Raw genomic sequence first — 21,620 nt, 5'->3', positions numbered from 1 at the left:
GTCAAGTTGTGCCAGAAACTCCTCTTCTCCCCAATTCTATTCAATACCTCCTCATTAGTTATGTGATCTACCCATCTAATCTTCAGCATTCTTCCACAGCACCACATTTCAAAAGCTTCTATTCTCTTCTTGTCTAAACTATTTATCGTCCATGTTTCACTTCCATACATGGCCACACTACATACAAATACTTTCAGAAACGACTTCCTGACACTTAAATCTATACTCGATGTTAACAAATTTCTATTCTTCAGAAACGATTTCCTTGCCATTGCCAGCCTACATTTTATATCCTCTCTACTTCGACCATCATCAGTTACTCCTGCATTACCCCTATTTTATTTTGTATTTATAACTCTGTATTCACCTGACCAAAAGTCTTGTTCCTTGTGCCACCGAACTTCACTAATTCCCACAATAGCTAACTTTAACCTATCCATTTCCCTTTTTAAATTTTCTAACCTACCTGCCCGATTAAGGGATCTGACATTCCACGCTCCGATCCGTAGAACGCCAGTTTTCTTTCTCCTGATAATGACATCCTCTTGAGTAGTCCCTGCCCGGAGATCCGAATGGGGGGACTATTTTACCTCCGGAATATTTTACCCAAGAGGACGCCATCATCATTTAATCATACAGTAAAGCTGCATGCCCTTGGGAAAAATTACGGCTGTAGTTTCCCCTTGCTTTCAGCTGTTCGCAGCACCAGCACAGCAAGGCCGTTTTGGTTAGTGTTACAAGGCCAGGTCTGTCAGTCATCCATCTCAACAGATACCCCTCCATTATGGTTGCACCTACGGTACAGCTATCTGTATCGTTGAGGCACGCAAGCCTCCCCACCAATAGCAAGGACCATGGTTCATGGGAGGGGTCTTAAGAGTTGTGAAAACTAAAATAAAAGCTTAAAATTGACCAATCAATTAAATCAGGAATAACTAATATTAGGAAAGGTTGCTAGGTTTTTGCAGGTGAACAAGCAGTTCTTTGTCAGGACATTCACATAGCACAAAACAAACAAATTATTAAAGAAACAACAGAAAGGACAAGTTTCCAAATCTCAAAGTATAAACTGACACCCAAAATTCTAGAAACTAAATATGAAAAAAATTAAAAGCTTCTCAATTCAAATTTTTACCATTCAAGAGGCCAGCCTAGAAAAGAGTGGTTGTGAAATTCATTGCCATAAAATGAAAATCGCCTTCAGAGTTACAAGAATATCTTCAACAACACGTGTTTCCCAAAATACACAAAACTGTTTTGAGACACGACAGTGGTCATCAAACCAGATTGTCTTTATGGCACCCAAACACACATTGTAAACACATGGGCAAAGAAAAAACTCATAAAAAGGACAGAAAAATAATCAGAAAATTTAGGTCCAAAATACATTGAAGAAGGAAGTGTGCCCAAATACAGAAATTCAAAAGTATACCAACATTCATTCAGCTTTTTTTTTTTTTTTTAATGCAGGTTAAAAATCCATTGTCATATTAAAAGAATTGAACCAATTAAGTAAAGCAGAAAAGTTTCGGTATTCCACGAAACTTTCAGTAAAGCTAAAATAAGGAAATAATGGTTTGCACAGATAAAAGCAAACCTGAATGATTTTTTTTAAGGAACATTAACAGGCAAGGGATTAAAAGAAAACAGCATAATCAAATGTCCTTAGACAGGTTTGTCAAGTGGATAAAACGAAGAACGCGAGCAGCTGCTTCTGGGTCATCCGCTAAAATTTCATCCAGAGTACATGGCACGCCAAGATCAATGCACAGTGTATTAAAATTCGGACAGGACGTTAAAATGTGGCATACCGTCAGCAATTGCCCATGTGGCAGAACGACGCCGGCGTAGCCGTCAGCAGATGGAGGTGGCTGAACCGGCAGTGTCCAATCCGTACCTGGGCCAAAATGACCTCCTCCCGCTGAGAAGGACGTGAAGAGGTCGTCCAAGGCGTGGGGAGAGGTTTCAAGGCCCGAAGCTTGTTTACAGTAAGTGTAGACCAATCGGCATGCCACAGCGATAAAATATGCTGACAAATGACCCTGCTAAAATCAGATGAAGGCACACAACAAGAATCTGTCCAAGGCTGGAGGACCACAGCCTTGTCCGTGGCATCTGCAGCTTCGTTCCCAGGGGTACTGACATGGCCAGGAACCCACATAAAGGTAACCGGAGAACCGTCGTCCGCCAGCTGCTGAAGAGAACGTTGGATCCGGTGCACAAAAGGGTGAACCGGATACAGATCACTGAGGCTCTGGATGGCACTCAGAGAATCAGAGCAGGTGACATAAGCAGAATGTCAGTGGCAGCAGATGTAAAGAACAGCCTGATAGAGGGCAAATAGCTCAGCTGTGAAGACTGAACAATGGCCATGGAGCCGGTATTTGAAACTGTGTGCCCCGACAATAAAAGAACACCCAACACTGTCTTTGGTCTTAGAGCCATCTATATAAATGAAGATCGTATTAATGAACTTCGAACAAAGTTCAACAAACCGAGAGCAGTATACTGAAGCTGGGGTAACCTCCTTTGGGAGTGAGCTGAGGTCAAGGTGAACGCGAACCTGAGCCTGGAGCCAAGGTGGCGTTTGGCTCTCGCCCACTCTAAAGGTTGCAGGGAGTGGAAAATCGAGTTGCTGAAGGAGGCGACGAAAGCGAACTCCAAGAGATAGCAGGGCAGATACATACAACCCGTATTGACGGTCGAGAGAGTCGTCAAAAAAGGAACAATAAGACGGGTGGTCGGGCATTGATAATAGCCGACAGGCATACCGACAAAGCAGTATATCGCGCCGGTAGGTTAGTGGCAATTCACTGGCTTCAGCATGAAGACTCTCGACGGGACTAGTATAGAACGCTCCGATCGCAAGACGTAACCCCCAATGTTGTATAGAGTTGAGGCAGAATAAGATGGACGGCTGTGCAGAGGAGTATACAAAGCTTCCATAATCCAATCGACCGATATAGGCGAAGTAGGACGGTTCGATTCGCTCCCCACGACGTACCGCTGAGAACACGGAGGACATTTAGGGAACAGGTACAACGGGCAGCCAAATATGACACAGGGAGAGACCAGCTTAGTTTCCTGTCAAACGTAAGACCTAAAAATTTTGTTGTCTCCACGAATGGGAGAGCAACGGGACCGAGATGTAAGGACGGTGGGAGAAACTCTTTGTAGGGCCAGAAGTTAATACAGACCGTCTTCTCGGCAGAAAAATGGAAGCCATTGGCGACACTCCAGGAGGAAAGAGGTCAAGACAACGCTGAAGACAGCGCTCCAGGAAACATATACGCTGCGCGCTACAGTAGATGGTAAAATCATCCACGAAAAGGGACCTTATACATCAGCTGGGAGGCAATCCATTATTGGATTCATCGCTATGGCAAAGAGAGCAACGCTCAAAACTGAGCCCTGTGGCACCCCATTCTCCTGGCGAAAGGCGTCGGACTGAACTGTCGATCTATTAAAAATGCGTGGATAAAAAGAGGGAGGCGAGTGCGAAGGCCCCATGTATGCATAGTGCGGAGAATGCCCGCCCTCCAACAGGTGTCGTAAGCCTTCTCCAAATCAAAGAACACAGCCACTGTCTGGCACTTCCACAAGAAGTTATTCAGAATGAAGGTCGACAAGGTAACCAGATGATCAACAGCAGAGCAGCGCCTACAAAATCCACATTGTACATTGGTAAGTAGGCGTCGAGATACAAGCAGCAAAACCAAACGAGAGTTAACCATTCGTTCCATCACCTTACAGACATAGCTGGTAAGGGAAATGAGGCGATAACTGGAAGGCAAGTGCTTGTCCTTCCCCGGCTTAGGAATCGGGACAACAATAGATTCGCGCCAGCATGTGGGAACACGACCCTCAATCCAGATGCGATTATAAGTACAAAGATGAAAATCTTTACCCGCAGGGGAAAGGTTCTTCAGCATCTGAATATGAATAGAATGAGGCCCCAGAGCGGAGGACCCTGACCGGGCAAGTGCACTTTCGAGTTCCTGCATGGTGAATGGGGCATTATAACTTTCATGATTCGAGGAGCGGAAGTTAGGTGGCCTTGCCTCCTCTGCCTGTTTTCGGGGGAGGAAGGCGCGGTGGCAATGAGCAGAGCTTGAAACCTCTGCGAAAAATCGGCTGAAGGCATTGGAGACATCCTCAGGGGCCACAAGGACGTCATTCGCGACCGTCAAGCCAGAAACTGGTGAGTGGACCTTAGTAACAGATAGCCGGCGCAGGCTACCCCAGACAACAGAAGAAGGAGTAAAACTGTTGAAGGAGCTTGTGAAAGCAGCCCAGCTGGCTTTCTTGCTTTCTTTAATAACACGATGACACTGCGCACGTAATCGTTTATAATGAATACAATTCGCCATCATAGGGTAGCGTTTAAAGGTGCGTAAAGCACGTCGACGAGCACATATAGCGTCTCTACATGCTGCGGTCCACCAGGGGACCGGTATGTGACGTGAAGAAGAGGTAGTATGAGGGATGGAATATTCAGCAGCAGTGAGAATGACTTCCGTGAGGTGTGCGACCTGACTATCGTAGCTTGCGAAGTTTTGATCCTGAAATGTCGCCCTGGAAGAGAAGAGCTCCCAGTCTGCTTTGGAGATGTTTCAACTAGTTGAGCATGGAGATGGGGTATGATGCAGGAGATGGATAACACAAAGGAAGTGGTCACTCGAATACGTATCAGAAAGAGCGTACCACTCAAACCGACATGCAAGTTGGGTAGTACATATAGAGAGGTCTAAATGGGAATAGGTGTGAGTTGTGTCCGAAAGAAAAGTAGGGGCGCCAGTATTGAGGCAGACAAGATTGAGGTGGTTGGAAAAGTCTGCTAACAGGGAGCCTCTCGGGCAGGATGCTGGAGATTCCCAAAGGGGATGGTGGGCATTGAAGTCTCCAGTCAACAAAAACGGTGCAGCTAGCTGAGCAATAATTTGCATCATGTCTGCCCTAGTAACGGCAGACGACGATGAAGTGTAAATAGTACAAATGGAAAATGTGAAAGTGGGGACAGTAATTCAGATGGCAACTGCCTGCAGATCGGTGTGCAATGTGGTGGGATCGCAGTAGTTATCACCCCGGACCAGCAAGATAACCCCTCCAAGAGCCGGAATACCTGCCACAGGGGGTAGGTCAAAACGCACAGAGGTAGTGTGCGAAGTAAATACGATCACATAGGCATAGCTTCGTTTCCTGGAGAGCTACTACGAGCGGACAGTGCAAGCGTAGCTAAGTCCTCTTGGTTGGAGCAAATGTCACGAATATTCCAATGAAGAAGTGCCATCGTGAGAAGAAAAAGACTGGCTTCGAGGGAGCACTGCTGCCGCTATCAATAGGCGGAGAGTCATCGTCCATTTTTTCAATAGGTTCGTCGGCCACCATGTTAAGATGGTGGGAGGGGGAGCTACCTCTGCCGGTGAACAGTCAGATGTTCGGCTACAAGCGGTGTGGCCAGGCGAAGCAGATGACGGCCTGGGGCAGCAACCGCTGGGTGGCGCAGGAGAAGAAACATGCCGTGGCGGACAAGGAGAACTTTTCTTCCTATGAGCCTTCTTGGAAGGTCGTTTAGTCAAAGTACTGGTTGATGGCTGGGAGTTCGGGGTACATAAGAAGTCTTCACGGGATGGTTCCTTCTTGAAAGCATCTGACTTCTGGGTCTTAGGTACTGTATTTCCCCACTGGGAGCAGCATGGGCTTCCTACTAGCAAAAAGCTTGCGAGCAGCCGAGGTGGACACTTTCTCTTTCACCTGAATTTCCTGTATACAGCGTTCATCCTTGTAGATGGGGAAGTCGCGAGAGGACGCTGCACAGTCACCCTGACAGTTCACGCAACGAGGAGACGGAGGTGGACAGTCACCCTCACGGGCGTCCCTGCCATAAGTGACGCATTTAGCCACATTAGAACAAGACTGGCGGTTGTGGTTAAAACGCTGACACTGGTAGCAGCGCATAGGTGTTGGGACATAGGGGCGAATAGAAAGAACCTCATAGCCCGCTCTGATGCACGACGGCAGCTGAACACTATCAAAGATCAAAAAAAAGTGTCCGGGGCGGTACGAGGTCATTGTCGACCTTTTCCGTGACCCTATGGACAGCTGTCACGCCCGGCTCAGTGAGGAAAGACTGAACCTCCTCATCAGTCAATCCGTCGAGTGATCTAGTATATACCACACCATGCGACGAATTCAAAGTGCGGTGAGCCTCCACCCGTACAGGGAATGTGAACAGGAGTGTGGCCCGAAGGAGTTTTTGTGCCTGAAAGGCGCTCTCAGTTTCCAACAACAAGGTACCATTACGCATCCTGGTACAAGATTTGACAGGTCCGGCTGTGGCATCTACGCCCTTCTGAATAACAAAATGGTTAACAGATGAAAAATCCTTTCCATCCTCAGATCTATGAACTACGAGGAACTTTGGGGAGGCGGTAATACTTTTGTTACTGGTGGCTCGTCAAGTTTCCACTTTTGGGCAAAAGTCGAGAGAGAAGAAGAAGAGAAATCCATTGCAGATGAATCCCCCATGATTGCTAGCATCTCTGATGGCACGCTCCTTCCTTGTGGGGACCCTCTTGGAGCGTGCTTCCACCTTAGGTGAATGTTTACACCTCAGGTCACACCTCGCGAGAAACGGACGGAGGGACCAGTAGGCATGGTCGGAAGGTGTCAGCTCGGGCTGTCACCCCTCCCCGGGCCTGGCCTTTACCAGGGGGTACGCACTGGCCCTACTTGTCTACCCAGGGCGGGGAATTACGCTTTACCCCGTCACCGGCTACGCGTGGGTCGGCCTTCGGGCACGCAGAGAGAGGAAAGAAGAATAGGAAAAAAAGGGAGAGAGGGAGAGGAGGACAGACTGTCTCAAATGCCGAGGCAGAGACCATAGGGTGGACAAGAAGGCAAGGAGAAGAAGGCAAAGAAAAGAGTAAGGAAGACAGTGAGAGAGGGAGAAAGACAAAGAAAGGAAACAAACAAAGGAAGGAAGAAACCAGAATAAGCGAAAAACCAAAATGACCACAAATGTAAGTCGTTGAACCGTCCGTCTCCGGACGCAGGTACAAACTACCCCCTTAAAGGGGAGGGACTCCTTTTAGTCGCCACTTACGACAGGCAGGAATAACTCGGGCCTATTCTGTCCCCCGGACCCACAGGGTGGAAACCTGAATGAAGCAGGGATAACATAATACTTTTGCGTAGAAGATTCATGACTGGACCGTGCCCAAGCAGAAAACTGTACAAAAACTGGAGCTCTGAGGATAGAAGAACAGCTTTCTAATAGCTTGACAGTACTATGGACACAAGAAAGGCTTAAAGAAAATTCTGAAATGTCCTTTGCAGTACATCAAAACAGCCCAATATGGACCAGAAATGATAAGTTCATAAAAGTGCATAGTTCACTCACTCTAACTTTGAGAATGACTTGGCTCTCTTCAACCAAAACACTTTTTGAAAGATCACTATGTGAGAGCAACATCCACTAGGTCTATGATACATCATTGCATTCACAATACAGTGTACCTGTCAGAATCAATGGAAGGGAGTCTGCCACTTTTGTTACACAGAGGATACAGCCACCATGTTGACACAAGTAAATTTCTGTGTATTTTTCCCTGCTGTCAAGTGGGTTTTAGGGACCATCAGTGCCTTGAGGAATTTCATTCAGAAATTGGGTTTCCACAATATTTCTGTGGTTTCAAGAAATCACTTCAAAAAAACACTAAAAAAACACCAGACCAGATACACAACAAAGCCCCAACTGAAAAATATTTGTTTTGTGGGAAAGGACAGACTGAATAAAATAGTTGGTATATGACCTGACACAGTCAGTGTATTTATGGCATTATAATGTAGGCTGTCTTACATGATCATCCAACAAAAAGTTTGCAGTGGTGGTAAATAGTTACATGTTTTTTAGATCACACTCACAGTAACTGTTATGAAGTGGAACATGTCAATTAAATACATTACTGCTACCACAATTTTAAAACATCAACAACAACAACAATAATAATAATAATAAAAATCTACTTTTGCCTTTTCCCATTACTTCTATATAGCCAGCATTGTTATACAAGTTGAAGCAATGTTAGTGGTAGTGGGTGGCAGGTGCCCTTGTAACCACCACTCCGCCCAGGACAGAATCTGTCTGTGATAAGAGTAAATCGATGTTTAAGTGTGCGAATGTTTTTCTAACTGTATGTGCAGCATGTATTTGATGCAGACTGTGGGTACCAGAACAGTATTTACATAGCTGGACGTGGGAAACCGCAAGAAACCACATCCAGCTCACCAGCCCTCATTGTTAATCTCCAAGGTGCCTCCCAATAGCCTGGTAGTGGCACTTTAACACACTTGACTACCTGGCTGTGTGAATAATAATAATAATAATAATTATTATTATTATTATTATATATTTCATGTCAGCCATTTATACGTTTGTTATTGAGTTTTTCTATTCAAAAGCACTCTATGGTATAGATGTAACTATGAAGAAACAACTTTACCCTAAATGCATAGGCTACTGCAGCTAGTGTCAATTTCATTAAAATTCTTCTTTGTGTACTACCACATCACCTTACAAAATACTTAGAATACCAGAATATTGGCCATGTTGCAGCAGCTTTCCTCAGTGCAAAAATTATGAGTTGGGAAGTGGGTGCTTCAATAAATCACTCTTCTAATTATGTTGCTATACCACAGACTTCACATTTGTTAAGACAACTACTGCAGGTCTTTGCCCTGAGAAATGACACAACATGGCCGAAAGGTCTGTTTATTCTGGTATTATGGAATTTTAAATACAGGGTATCCAAGATTACAGTTCCAGTTCAAATAGCATCAAATTTCAACAGCATATTATTGATGCAGGGGAAAACATCAAAGGGGGGGGGGGGGGGGGGGGGGATGGGCAATAGCTGATGCTGTAAACATCAGGATATGCACACCCACAGATACGCAGCACACAGCCGTTCTTCAGTTTGAATCCAAGGGGCCCAACATGATTCCCTCCATGTAGGATCATGCTCTACTGGTAAAGCTTTTTCACAAAAATGATTACTGTGCACCAGTACCCCTACAGAAGTTACAGACACACAAGGGATGAACAAAGGTGACTTAATGGTCTGGAGAAAATTATTACAAAAGTCCAAAAGAGAGGTTCTTTAGAAGTACATTGCAGCAGAGCGAGGAAAGTACTCGATCCAAGGTCTGTCAAAGATATGGCTACAGCAGTGCAGGAGGGTTAGAATGGTTGTGTGCAAACATGCAGTGCGTGGAGAATTGCCCAAACATAGGACTTGCATGTGAGCACGCTGCATAAAATCCTATGAAACATCCTGCATTGCTATTCATACAAAATCATCAATGCTCTGGAGCTGCTTCTTGATGACGTTCCAGTAATATACACATTCTCTCTGGAATTTCTTTCTCACATGGAAGCGGGCGACGAATAGCCGTGGATCATTCTGTGGACAGATGAAGCCCTTTTCCACCTCCAAGGCCATGTCAATGCACAGAATTGGAGAATAAGGGCAATGGAAAATCTATACATACTTCAACCAGTACCACTTCATTCTGCAGATTGACGGTATTGTTACGGAGTCGTCACATTTTTTCACGAAGGTTAGCCCTGTGGGTAGTGTTACCACCACAGTCACTGGTAAACACTGAGAGTCTTTTGTGGGCAAATGTAATTCCAACCCTTCAACAGTGTGGATGCGTCTGTAGGATCATTTTTATGCAAGACTGCACTCCTCCGCACACTGCACAGCCAGTGAAGCAGTCGCTGCAGAGGCATTTCACAAATGCTAGAATTATTTACCATCTTTTCCCTATAGCCTGGTTATCCAGATCACCTGATCTGTGTTTGTTCTGCCGGTGGGTTATCTGAAAGATGAAGTGTTCAGTGCTCCAGCTGAACTGAAGGTATGCATTGTGCAACACATTCTGAAATGTGACTCCCAAAATGTTCAAACCTGTTGTGGAACATGCTGTTTCTTATTTCAACTTCTTGCAGAAAACTGTGGACAGCATATTGAACATGTCTTGCACCAGTCACAACAACAATTAAAAAAAGGTGTCATTTTGTTCTTTATGCAGGTTTTTGGCCCAGGACAGTTAAAAATCTATGTAATTTTGTGTTTTGGTGGTTTTTGGCCCTAGGTCATTTAGAAACCATTTTTCCCATCTAATGTGGTACAACCTTGCCGTGGTGGATGGGGTTACCTAACAGGTCTACAACAATTGACTACCGAACTTCTGCAGTCATGCAATCAATAGTATGGATGGTGTATGTGAAAATCAAACCATACCCCCCCCCCCCCCCCCATATCAATAATATGCTGCTCAAATTTAACATCATTCTGAGCAGTAGTCCTCTTTCTACATAGTTTTAAAACTGGAACTTCAATTATGAACACCCTGAATTTTACAAGATATTTACACTAGAACAGTGACCTTTATGACAGGTAGTTCATGCTAATACACAAAAGTTGGAACTATCAAGTAAGAGAAAAGAACAGCAAATGCTGGGGATGGGGGTGAGGAAGACTTTCAATCTGTGTATAAACTGAAGAGCAAGCAGCACTTGTGGTGGGAGGAATGGCCTTTTCCAGAAGCATGCCACAACTATTGTACAAGAAGAACATAAATCAATTTTCTGTCTAACAGCGCAAAGTATTGTGCAGAGATTTATGTTGATCTGTTTTTAAGGGTAGTGTTATAAGTAACAAATATCTATATTCCGTGTGGTATTAATAAATTTTGTAGAAAATAAATGCTTCCCAGGCATGTCTGTGCATAACGCATTTTGTGGAAGATGAACACTCTCTAGGCCTGTCTGCATATTGCATTGCCAGTGATTTACTGCGAAATAGTTGGTGCAACTGAGGAACATCCTGTAGTTGTTTCATGTTAACAGTACAGTACAGAGAGTAGGGAATCATCTGCTTGTTCTTCCAGCAACCCGCCTTCCCTCACTCCCTTCCAGCCACCCCTTGCACTTAATGTGATTCTATTGCACTTAAATGTGGTACAGACATTTAACATTTGGCCGTAACCCACTTCACTTCAGAATAAATATTAATTTTATAGTATTAAACTGATTTTTCCAACCCCTGCAATGCAGAAATTATTAGTCATTGAGAAAATAATTGTTTAAACGTATTCTGTGGGAGACATGTCACGATGTATATTTCCTTTTAATAATTTTACATAGGTAACTGCATTTATCTTTTAATGTATCACAACTGGTTTCTATGATGGTCATCAATTTCAAAAAGTCTGCTACATGCATTTTATCTAACGTGCTTTTATCGGATTATGCTTTTGCGTAAATGATGACTACATATAAGCAAGCCCACAGCAGCGACATCTAGGGAGGGTGTAGGAAAACAGGTTGCTGGTTGCTACTGCACTTCAGTAGCTAGTTGCAATAACCACTATGTGGACGATGTGGTCTATACTACACCTTATTTTAGATCTGTGACGATGCTATGCTGATTTTTATATATATATATATATATATAATAGAGGGAAACATTCCACGTGGGAAAAATTATATATAAAAACAAAGATGAGGTGACTTACCGAACGAAAGCGCTGGCAGGTCGATAGACACACAAACAAACACAAACATACACACAAAATTCAAGCTTTCGCAACAAACTGTTGCCTCATCAGGAAAGAGGGAAGGAGAGGGGAAGACGAAAGGAAGTGGGTTTTAAGGGAGAGGGTAAGGAGTCATTCCAATCCCGGGAGCGAAAAGACTTACCTTAGGGGGAAAAAAGGACAGGTATACACTCCCACACACGCACATATCCATCCACACATACAGACACAAGCAGACATATGTCTGTGTATACCTGTCCTTTTTTCCCCCTAAGGTAAGTCTTTCCGCTCCCGGGATTGGAATGACTCCTTACCCTCTCCCTTAAAACCCACTTCCTTTCGTCTTCCCCTCTCCTTCCCTCTTTCCTGATGAGGCAACAGTTTGTTGCGAAAGCTTGAATTTTGTGTGTATGTTTGTGTTTGTTTGTGTGTCTATCGACCTGCCAGCGCTTTCATTCGGTAAGTCACCTCATCTTTGTTTTTTTATATATATATATATATATATATATATATATATATATATATATATATATATATGTGTGTGTGTGTGTGTGTGTGTGTGTGTGTGTGTGTGTGTGTGTGTGTTTTGACGATGCCATTATGGCAGTATCACTTTAGGACATGGTGTAAAAAAGGTACATTATACCATATTTTATCTGTACATTTCCCTGGTTGTATGACAGTATATTGTGATACATATTGCTGTTTTATGTTAAAAAAACACACTGCTCACTAGATGTATATATTTATATATTTTAGATCTGAGGAGGGTCATTACAGACTGAAACCGGTCATCGTGGTCATTGTGATCAGAGACTGGAAGAAAAAAGCATTGAGAAAAACGTGAATAGATACCTTTATGTAGGAAATACAATGTAGTTCAATTTTTTAAAGGTAGGTAGGTAGGTTGGTTTAAAAATGGAGGAAAGGGACCAAACTGCGAAGTCATTGGTCCCTTGTTGCCCGGAGAACAATTACCCAAGGGAAAGAAGAAAACAAAGAAGACATACGGCACAATAGCAGGAGAAAGGAAGTTCCAGAAGAACTAGAAGAACGACAGAAGGTCAACAAACACTAGAATGAACAAAATAGGACAAGAAAACCACAGAGAGACACAAGAAACAGGGAGAAGAGGTTAAAAGCAAGAAAGCAGATTACCATGGCTGGTTGACCATGAGAATAAAAAAGGAGAAGCCAGCCACCCTGCAACACATTAAAAACCTCCACCCTAAAAGCCCTAGTGTGGAGGACACAGAGGGACAAAGGACATGCACTAAAAATCAGATCAAATGATAAAACCCACCCTCATAAATAAAACGTAAAACTAAAGCTGATGTTACGGCATTGTAGCCCAACACTGAAGGTAGGGTGAGTGGGAAAGTTACAAGTTTGCCACAATGCAGATAAAAGTGAGCAGTCCAGCAAGAGTTGGACAACTGTCATTTGGGAGCCACAGCGACACTGAGGTGGGTCCTCGCGATGGAGGAGGTAACCATGTGTGCGCTACATATGGCCAATGCGGAGCCGACAAAACACAACTCATTCCCTGCGAGAAGCCCGCAGGGAAGACTTCCACACATTCACAGTCTCCTTAATGACACACAGTTTGTTTTGCATAGTGTTATGCCACTCCATCTCCCAAAGCCAAAAAACCTTGCGGCGTAAGACAGAACGTAGGTCAGTTTCAGAGATACCCATCTCCAGGAATGGTTTCTGCATAGCCCATTTAGCCAGGCTGTCAGCAAGTTCACTGCCTGGGATTCTGATGTGATCTGGGGTCCACACAAACACCAGTTAATGACTGGACCGTTCCAGAGCATAGATGGACTCCTGGATGTTCGCTACCAAAGGATGGCGAGGGTAGCACCGGTAGATAACTTGTAAGCTGCTCAGCGAGTCAGAACAGAGAAGAAACAACTCACCAGAACAGGACTGGATGTACTGATGAGCACGAGATATAGCCACAAGCTCTTCAGTGAATACACTGCAGCCAGCAGGCAAGGAATGCTGAAATATGGCCTCTGCGGACATAGGCGAAGCCAACATTACAATCAGCCATCGAGCCGTCGACTTAAACAACTTCAGAGCCCCGGAACACATAAAGAATCAAGAGGAAGTGACAGCAAAGAGCGGCAGGATTAACAGAGTCCTTAGGGCCGTGCAAAAGGTCCAGACGGAGCTTCGGCTGAGGTGTACAGCTTGGAGGTGTACGTGAATGGACCTCAAGTAGAAGTGGTAAAGGGAAGAACACCAGTTCGGAGAGAAGGGATCGCATGCGAACCGCAATCGGGAGCCCCGATCTGGGCCGCCGATGCAGGAGATGAACTGCCATGGGTGGGACAAGGAGATGCTAATTCAGATGCTCAGGAGAACTACAAATATGTGCAACATAACTGGTGAGCAGTTGTCCACAACAGATCAGCAATAGAGGGACTCTGGCCTCCACCAGGACACGGGTCACCGGACTCGTTCTAAATGCTCCCGTCGCTAGGCGAACACCGCAGTGGTGCACTGGGTCGAGTAAACTTAATGCTGAGGGCGCCGAACCATAAACTAGACTCCCATAGTCAAGGCGGGATCGAACAAGGGCTCTGTAGAGCTGCAGCAGTGTAGAGTGCTCTGCACCCCAGTTGGTGTTGCTCAGGCAGCAGAGGGCATTGAGGTATTGCCAGCACTCTCACTTAAGCTGACGAAGGTGAGGTAGCCAATTCAATCGGGTGTCTAAAATCAGTCCTAAGAATCGATACGTCTCACTACAGTGAGTGGATTGTCATTAAGATAAAGTTCAGGTTCCGGATGAATGGTACAACACCAACTGAAATGCGTGACACATGACTTCGCAGCTGAAAACTGGAAGCCGTGGGCTAGAGCCCATGACTGTGCCTTGTGAATGGCTCCCTGTAGGTGCAACTCAGCAACACCAGTACCAGAGGAGCAATACGACATGCAGAAGTCATCCACATACAGAGAAGGGGAGACCGACGGTCCTACAGCTGCTGCTAGGCTGTTAATGGCCACTAAAAATAGAAAGACACTCAATACAGAGCCCTGTGGAATGCCATTCTCCTGAATATGGGGGAACTATGGGAGGCACCAACTTCAACATGGAAAGTATGGAGCGACAGGAAGTTTTGGATAAAAATCGGGAGCAGGCCCCGGAGACCCCACTCATACAATGTGGCAAGGATATGATATCGCCAGGTCGTGTCATATGCTTTACGTAAGTCAAAAAAGATGGCAACCAAGTGTTGTCATCTGGAAAAGGCTGTTTTGATGGCAGACTCGAAGTACACAAGATTATCAGTGGTAGAGCGACCCTGACGGAAGCCACCCTGACATTGAGCCAGTAGGCCACGTGACTCCAGAACCCAACCCAACCGCCAACAAACCATACATTCCAGCCGCTTACAGAGAATGTTAGTGAGGCTGACGGGCCGGTAGCTATCCACATCAAGCGAATTTTTACCAGGTTTTAGCACCGGAATGATAGTGCTCTTCCCGCCATTGCGATGGAAAGATGCCATCGCACCAGATCTGGTTGAAGATGACGTGGAGATAGCGCTTGTATTCAGGTGCGAGATCATCTGACTGTTGATCCAATTCGGCCCAGGAGCTGTGTCAGGGCAATGTGCAAGGGCGCCAAGAAGCTCCCACTCTGTAAATGGGGCGTTATAGGATTCACTTTGGCATGTAGTGAACGAGAGGACTTTCCTTTCCATCTGCTGTTTGAGGGTGCGAAAGGCTGGAGGGTAGTTCTCCAATGCAGAGGCTCAAGCATAGTGCTAAGCAAAGTGCTCGGCAATCACGTTTGCATCGGTAGAGAGCATACCATTGATGTTAACAACAGGGACACCTGTTGGTGTCCAGACTTGGGAAGGTGACATATGGCACCCAATGGTCAACTTGTACCTCTCCCAACACTCCTGTTTCTGTCGTTTTATAAGCAGGCTAACGCAGTCACGGAGCCACTTCAAGTCTGTTAGGTGCTCTAAGGAAGGGTGCCGCTTATGTCGCTGTAGAGCTCGCCGACACTCTTTAATTGCCTCAGCGCCCACCAAGGGACTGCCTTTCACCGGGGGACCCTAGAGAACGAGGGATCACGTTTTCTGCCACAGAAATTATTGTTGTAGTGACCTGCTCAATCACAACATCGATGGCACACGTAGGGGAGACTGAAAGGTGACAGCATAGGTGAAGGCTACCCAGTCTGCCTTTTTTAACGCCCATCTGGGTGGGAGTCCGTGGGCATAATGCCGGGGAGTGACAGGAAGATGGGGAAGTGGTCAATCCCACACAGGTCATTATGTGCTCTCCAGTGGATAGATGGGAGAAGTCCCGGGCTGCAAACTGTAGCCGAGTAACTACCATGAGCCAAGCTGAAATGTGTGGCAGTCCCGGTAATTAAGAGGCAGAGGTCGTGTTAGGATAGTAAACTTTCGACATCTCTGCCATGCCCTGTAAGCACGGCGCTACCCCACAAGGAGTTATGGGCGTTAAAATCGCCCAAAAGTAGGACAGGATTAGGGAGCTGATTAATCAGTGTAGCCAATCGTTCAGGGGTACTGCACCATCTGGAGGGAGATATATGTGCAGACATTTACTTCCTGCGTTGTCTGTATCCTGACAGCCACAGCTTCAAGATGAGTTTGAAGGGGCACAGGTTCACTACATTCTGAGTTCAGGACATAGACGCAAATTTCAACTGACACACTATCATATTCACTACGGTTCTTGTAATATTCCCTACAGCCATGAAGGGAAGGGGTCCGCATTGCCAGGAACCAGGTTTCCTGGAGGGCAATGCAGAAAGCAGGTGTAAAGCTTAACAGTTGCCATAGCTCAGCCAGGTGGTGGAAAAAACCACCGCAATTCCAATGGAGGTTTACGTGATGGTGGGACTGGGAAGGTATAAAACACTAAATGAGGCAGTCTACGCCTCAGGGTCACCTACTGCCACCGACTTATTTCCTGAACAGGCTATATCCATTGTCTCTGAGGGTCTGGCGAGATGTAGGTCCTCAGCGGACACCAGAATCTTCACCTCATCCTCAGACACACAGCTTGTAAGCAGAAGTAGTGTGGGTGCCACCGCTTCTTTCTGAATTTCTCTTGCTGATCCTTGGGTTTCTCTGGCTGGGAGGGCTTCACCGAGTCAGTCTCCGGGACTGAGGGTGATCCTGAAGCCCTACGACCAGCTGCTTTTGGGCACTTCAACCACTGGCAAGTGTCATATTTCTCACTAGTAGAAACCTGGGAAGGGAATGACCCAAGGGACCCCTTCCTAGCGAGAGGAGCCGAAGAAGACTTACGCTTCTCCAGCTGAGAAGAGGGAAGTGGTGTCCCCGATAGTTGGGGGGACAGTGCTCCTGAGGTAGGTGGTGCGGGAGCAACAGGGAGAGAAGTGTCCCCCACCATCAAGAGGGCAGGTGTTGTCTTCCCGCTCTGAGAGCCGACTGGAACTTGTGGAACTGATGGGGCTACAATGTTCTTGTAGCGGCGGCAGAAGAGGTGGTCATAGCCACAGGATGTAGGCATTCAAATTTCCTCTTGGCCTCAGTGTAGGTCAGTCAGTCCAGTGTCTTGTATTCCATGAATTTCCTTTCACGCTGTAAAATCCTACAGTCTGGTGAGCAAGGGGAATGATCCTCTCTGCAGTTGACACAGATGGGAGGGGGGCACATTCGGGATGGGATGGACATCCACAATCTCGACATGTGATGCTGGAAGTACAGCGGGAAGAAATATGGCCGAACTTCCAGCACCGCATTGGGGGGAGGGGTATATGGCTTGACATCACAGTGTTAGACCATCACCTTGACCTTCTCGGGTAATGTATCACCCTCAAAGATGACGAGGAAGGCACCGGTAGCAACCTGATTATCCCTTGGACCACAATGGACACGCTGGACGAAATTAACTCCTTGTCGCTCTAAGTTGGCACACAGCTCGTCATCATACTGCTAATATAGGTCCCTGTGGAACATCATACCCTGGACCGTATTTAAGCTCTTATGAGGCATGATGGTGATGGAAAGATCCTCATGCTTGTCACAAGTGAGTAATGCCCGTGACTGAGCCGAGGATGCAGTTTTTATCAAGACTGACCCTTACCGCATTTTGGACAAGCCCTCGACCTCCCAAAACTTGTCCTCTAAATGCTCTACAAGAAACTGAGGCTTCATTGAGACAAATGAGTCCCCATCAGCTCTCGTACATATGAGGTATCGAAGCAAATAAGGTTCACTGCCATCCTTAGCCTGGTGTTCCTACCATGGTGTGGCCAGGGAGGGGAATGATTTAGGATAATACTTCCTTGCATTGTACTGAGACTTGGAACACTTAGAGACTGCTGGTGTTTGATCACCAGCAAGTGATGTCATGGTGCACTTCATCACATGTCCTCCGCCCTGTGCGACCCACTCCAACCAGGGGCCCTCCACATGGGCGCCACCCAGCCGCAACAAAGGCCACCTGGCAGGATGGCCATTGCCAGGAGTCCCAATGCCCCAGGGTGACAGGCATCTACACCTTGGCACACGTGGGGAGTTAACGGATCAGGCATCAGCAGAGCGATCCCTGTGTAGTTAGGGGGATACAACCAAAAAGGTATATGGCGGCCCCACCACAATGGACTGGCTACCATGCTGGATATGAGATGCAAAAAATTCCATGGTCATTGTCGGTGCAGAAAATGACACTGCATAGTGGGTGGAGGAAAATGCACCCAGGAAGGTGTCTTCGCCCAAGAGAGAGAGAGGATGAGTGGGACTGCAATGCCTCAATGAGAAAGTGGGCTAAAGATCACAATGCACGATGGACACTATGCACCATGTAAGGCGCCCTTCCCCAATTGGCTCACTCTTCGGGAAAATTTTGAAAAATGGAGGCCAAACCCTGCAGAGGACTATCACACAAAGGCCAAAAGATGAGAGACTCTTTTTAGTCACCTTTTACGACAGGCAGGAATACCTCAGGCCTATTCTAACCCACGGGCCAGCAGGGGTGTTTTAAAGGTAATCATTTGCATTAGAAGTCACAGTTTTTGAGTTGCTTGAGAAAACAAAAAAATAACCTATCCCCCACCACCACACCAGTGCAGATTTTTTAGTATGTTGCTCTGGATACTCCCTCCTAGCACTGTGCAAAAATTTGTAGCTACACAATCCCCCCCCCACCCCCCCCCCACCCCCCCAGTCAATCTCCTTTGGTCTCCTTTGGCTTGACTGTATCATAAACAGCCGGAAACGATGACAGCCATTATTTTTCACTTGAGCATTTGCTGTGCTAATCGAGATGCATATTTAGCCAATGAAATGAAAAGTTTCTTACAACAAAAAGAAATATGCATAAAGGGTTATATTCTCTTGTTGATGGTTAATATTTCAGGAAAGGTAAAAAGTAATCAAATCTAATAACAGTAAATAAAAAAAGGGAAGTAGGTACACAATGAAGTGTAAATTATGATAGATCTGCTGTTACTTTTTTGGGCGGGGGGGGGGGGGGGGGGGCGGGGGGGGGCTGATAAAAGTCAGAAAAGGGTAATTAGGGACTGAATTGTTCGTTCAGAAACCCTCTTGAAAAGATATACTTGAATGAGTAAAAGTCAATTACTAGGTCCCTGGAGTTTAATTTAATGTAATTGAGTGGGACTGTGTTTTCTGTATTTAAGCTAAATGGTAATGTAAGGCGATTAGAAAACAAAGTACAGTAGCATTTTCTATAACAGAGACAGAATCTGTATCTCTTGCATTATATTCTGCAGAATATTTGTTGCAGTATTAGATACTATCGTACTGAGTTGAAAATTTTGAAATTTAAAAAACTTATGAAGCCAGTCAGTATTTTGCTGTGCCTGTGTGTAATTGTGAATATGAAAGATTAAACATGTACATGTTAAATACATATTTAGCCATATGGCTACAGAGGAAAATAAGTGTAGGGCATGATGCTACGAAGACTCAATATCTTTGCAAAATCCTAACCCACAAAAAAGTAAAAAAAACTGGGCGATTAGGAATAAGCAAAATTACAAATGGAATTAAATTAGAGTGTTGGAAATTACAAATATTATGCGCCTCCCAACAGTATGTGTTGTGGTATGTAGGGTTGTTTGCTGATTATCCCTTGACTCATGAGGTGTGGTCTCTCAGACCGCACCAGAATTTTCCAAGTAGCTCTCTTAGGTCAATTATGAACGAATGTTTTTATACACCACCTACTCTCTTTTAATCACCAACCCTACAAATTGTTATTACCAGTTGCATTATAGCCTTATATGATGTGTTGCTGACATGTGATTTAGTCTCCCAGACCACACCTCGTGAACTGTCCATCTGCTTTCATCAGTTCAGTACAAAATGTGTTAGCAAGAATGTGACAATTTTAAGCACTTAAGTTCAATGAAATTTTTTGCCAGTGGATGGAGAATGAAGTCAATAATATAGAACAAGAAGTAGACAGAGAAGACAATGATTTTTCAATAGCCAGAGATCACAATTCTACTAGTGAACAAGAGGACCATTCAGAGGCTGAACCTTCCTGTTTCTTCAACAAAATACTTAGTGTTAGTTAAAATTAAATGTGTTCCGAGTGGTGGTAAAGAAAGATGTAGACCTCAGTACTGAACATTAATTTTGCAGTTCAGCTTTTATACACAAGTTTAAACACCAGAAAATTCGCTTTCTACAGTGATACCATAATTTTCCAGAAGATAATATTCAGTTCTCTAACAGTTCATTTTGTGCACTATTGAAAAAGGTTCACAAAAGTGTTATTTTTGCTTGATACAAAATAAAATACTGCTGGCTTTATTTGGTGCAATAAAATCAACAAGAAGTATTTAAACACCACTTACATAGTTGTAACCATAAATCTTGTATAACATAAATTAAATTTTCAAATGATTTACAGCTTAAATCTTGGTTTAAAGATGGGGGTCACAGAAACTACTCCTCATAGTGTACGTTACAGAAGTCACCTCATGAGTTAAGGGTTATTATTCTTTGATTTGTGCATACTGCTAGTCTCTGTGTTAAATAACTCAATCTGAAGACGTCAAGTAGTTATTCATTTCTACCTTTGTGCAAATAAATACATGACATGGTGTATTTAGCTTTAAACCACCTCTCCAAAACCAGAAGACAATAAATGTCTCAAACTTTCATTGTTTATCATCTTTAGTACAAATATTTGGCGGTTGTAACTGCAGTAAATAGCACACTCTTGAGAACACGTGTAAATATCTCGATAATTTCTACTACAACGTAGCAGACCGTTTGTTAAGAAATCACCTCTTTAAATCAACGCTCTAAAGACGAACATAAAATATTTTCAAATATAATGGGCTAGCTGGGGTCGTCAACAACTGAATATATTACCCATTGGCGCCACAAAAACTGCGATATAAATGTTATACTCAACAAAAATTGCGAATTTTAACCATTTTGTGACACTTTAAATGTGAATTTCAACTGGGCCTGAAAGTAACAAAGAAAGGTAGGCACTCGCAGAAGTCCCATGATGAACTGTGTTTACTTTGCCCAAATTGACAGGAATACAATGCGATGTCAAACTTCTAAAATAGCAAATCGTGATCCTAATGATTACATACTATCATTCACGTATCCATGTATCTAAAGATTTAACATTAACTTTAATTATTATTTTTGATATTAACAATGCCCTTGTATAACTGTGGCTCGCCAAAGAAACCAAGGTAGCAATGTCACTGCTTCTTGAGACTGTACCTTTCAAGACTTCTTTACCGCCTCCGCAAATCTCTTTCCTCCATGTTAACAACAAACAAAGATATTATTAGTACTGAAGGGTCAGTGATCACAACCTAACTACAGAGATCACTGTATACTCTGTTGACTGGAACAGCGCTTCTAAATATCAAGTGCTCTCTTGCCTGAAACAAAGCCGTTCTACCGAAACTTCTGTGCAGAATATAATAACAGATTTTGCTAAGAGGCTTTCACACGCTCAATATTTATGCGCAATACCGAGTATAG

At 44.6% G+C, this 21,620-nt stretch overlaps 1 protein-coding gene across 1 annotated transcript in view; it reads right to left on the bottom strand.

Annotated features, from left to right (window-relative positions):
• LOC124612426 (zinc transporter 5-like) overlaps positions 1 to 21,401 on the bottom strand; it is a 261,950-nt gene extending 240,549 nt beyond the window's left edge. The window contains exon 1 of the mRNA XM_047140632.1: positions 21,354 to 21,401. The gene's annotated coding sequence lies outside the window, so the exon portion shown is untranslated. The remainder of the gene's footprint in view (positions 1 to 21,353) is intronic.
• Between the last annotated feature and the right edge of the window lie 219 nt (positions 21,402 to 21,620).

Source organism: Schistocerca americana, chromosome 4 (assembly GCF_021461395.2).
Source record: "Schistocerca americana isolate TAMUIC-IGC-003095 chromosome 4, iqSchAmer2.1, whole genome shotgun sequence".
NCBI lineage: Eukaryota > Metazoa > Arthropoda > Insecta > Orthoptera > Acrididae > Schistocerca > Schistocerca americana.
The sequence above is the reverse complement of the archived record's forward strand: the minus strand, read 5'-3'. Positions and strand labels throughout refer to the sequence as shown.